Here is a 2,642-nt window from a genome sequence, read left to right as displayed (position 1 = left end):
AGAGTGGGCGTTTGTGCAGGTGATTGTCTTATACAGGTGGTCGTTAGAGCAGGATCAACTGTACATGAAAGTACATGGTACGTACATTTTTTAGACTCTTTTTGAAGGCAAAGCAGGGCACTGGCTATATTAAGGTTGACACGTACTGTTTTAGATACATAGGCAGTGGACTGTTGTGTATCGTTTTTAGTCATCGGGGGGTGTTTGGTGTACGCTTTGTAAAGGTAAACTTGAACTCTCCATTGACTTACTTGACATACATGTACTTACCACACTCATCCGGAGTTGCAAATCTCATTGGGCTCACTTTTGGGTCGCCATGATTACATGGACTAATTATTACTATTTACGCTGTTCACTCACTTAAAAAAGGGATGGGGGTCAAAATGTATTTGACTGTGTTTTGTATAGCATTCCGTTGTCGGGTAGTGTTTGTTGAGTTCCTTGCTACTGTCTGAAGCTTTCTACTTTTTGAGAATGTGACAGAACTGAGGGTTGAATTTCATCTCCTAAATGATCGAAATCGTGTCGATATTGGTGTAGAAGTAATAATATACATTTTAAGAAAAAACTGTAATGCTGGTTTAGTTTCATATGGGTGTTGTGATGTTGATTTGTCGGGATCTATATTTTCACTGTCTCCCTGCCTGCCTGCCTGCCTGTCAGTCTGTCTGTCAGTCTGTCTGTCTGTCTGTCTGTCTGTCTGTCTGTCTGTCTGTCTGTCTGTCTGTCTGTCTGTCTGTCTGTCTGTACATGATACATTCACACACAATCACAAATACACGTTCCTACAAACCCAACACCGTAACCCCAAGTCCTCACATCATAATAATAATGGAGATCGACTTTTATTTCCTTACCCTATTCTTATAATCTCCCCAGTCTCTCTCATCCCTAACAAAATCTCTCATAATATTATATTTTAGAAACGTTATTATCTTTTGATCCCCAGAAGAGCCATGGATCGCTGTGACCCAGGAGGAAAGGACACTATATGAGATTCTTTTCTACAGCCAAGGGCCCGTCGACGGATATATTTTAGGTGGGTCATTTATCTGTCCTTCCTGATCTTTGACCTTTGGGGTTTTATCTCCTCTTATGGGAGACATGAATGTTTAGTTATGGGGGCACAATGTTTTCAGTAATATTCCCCAGACGTTCACGTAAGAAATCTTGTTTGCGTTTCATGCACCACTTCAAGATCTTTTCGGTTGTTCGTTTTGGAAGTGTGGTCTCCGAATTGGTGCTCAGGTACAGGAGGAGATCGAGGACTTTACTAAATATTTGGAATATATTATATAGAATGCTTGGGTACGAAACCTTGACGAGCGTTAATATTTCCCTTGTAAAAACAACTCTTCGTCAAATTTAATAACATTACAGATTGGGGTAATTTCAGTGGGTTTATTTGCAGACATGTCTTTTGGTACCTGCGACAATATTCCACTTACTAGTAGGCAACCTAGTAAGAAAATGGTAGCAACCATACGGTATCATTGTTGCAGATGGTACTTTTCCAGTCCTGATACTAGATGATAAAATTGTTGCAATGTTTCACGCAACCACAGGCGTCACCCTTCAACGCATGAACACAGACCCCGTTTTTCCATCCCCGCACGGTGTCCAACTTTCAAGAACAAAGCAAAACAAAACAGAAACAATGAAAGTGAAGAGTAGAAATCAAAGAACTGGGAGGAGCAGACGACAGCCATAATCCTTCCGATTGTGCATAAACTATCATGTATATTCAACAACATTTAAAAGTAAGATCAGGAAACTCTCAAAACAAACATAAAAACAACAATCACGAGCCGTCAGTCGTCCCGAAAAGAAAGTTCGTGCACTGCGATAATGAATGCACTAGAGGCCGTGTATGGAAAACGTGCCGTTTCTCTTGAGCTAGCGTGCATGAATTCGCCACAGCCCAACGAAATGAACCAAAAAAACCTGATCTTCAAGAGTATGGATGGCCAGTGATAATTTATATTATTCCGTTATAACATACTCTTTTGCCGTAATAAGTTATCAACCCCCGTTACCTCTTTCCTATTTTTGAGAAAATTGGAAAACTTTCTTTTGCATATGACGTCACGGCGACCCAAAAGTGACCAAACAGAGCGAAAATCACTAATGTGCTTACTAGGTCAAGTGAATTTCAAATGGATGGTTTTAGTATGCTATTCATAATCTATTTTCTCATGAAGCAGATGCCTGGCTACTTGAAATAATATTGCTAACAACCAGTTTCCCTTCCTGGGCGCCACCTTTTAGGAGTGCACATTTCCGAATCAGCGTCCGTGCATGCACTCGAAGAACAAGAGTTCGATTCCCACGTAGACAAGCTATTTTTTCGAGTATTTCCTTCTTTCTGACGGGTTATCGTATACCATACAACCGGGTTGACCATGACAGGCAATGCTGAAGCAGCGATTTCCATACGGATGTATATTTTGTCGACGGGAGCGTTAAACATAAAAAAACAGGACTGCTTTTATGGTCCCACGTTTCTTCATGGTTGGCAAAAATGAGCAAATTTGAAGTCCATGTCCAAAAGGACCCTGCTTGATCTCGTCATTTCCGTTAAATAATTCAACACTTGATATTGTATTCTACAACTGACCTACTCTACATATTCTCTAGCA

At 40.5% G+C, this 2,642-nt stretch overlaps 1 long non-coding RNA gene across 1 annotated transcript in view; it reads left to right on the top strand.

Annotated features, from left to right (window-relative positions):
• The window catches only part of LOC101856119, a 26,681-nt gene that overhangs the window by 18,164 nt on the left and 5,875 nt on the right, over positions 1–2,642 (top strand). The window contains exon 2 of the long non-coding RNA XR_220792.3: positions 953–1,042. This is a non-coding gene — a long non-coding RNA (uncharacterized LOC101856119). The remainder of the gene's footprint in view (positions 1–952; positions 1,043–2,642) is intronic.

This window comes from Aplysia californica, unplaced genomic scaffold (genome assembly GCF_000002075.1).
Source record: "Aplysia californica isolate F4 #8 unplaced genomic scaffold, AplCal3.0 scaffold00452, whole genome shotgun sequence".
In the NCBI taxonomy this organism is placed as follows: Eukaryota; Metazoa; Mollusca; class Gastropoda; order Aplysiida; family Aplysiidae; genus Aplysia; species Aplysia californica.
This window is presented reverse-complemented; position numbering and strand designations above follow the sequence as displayed.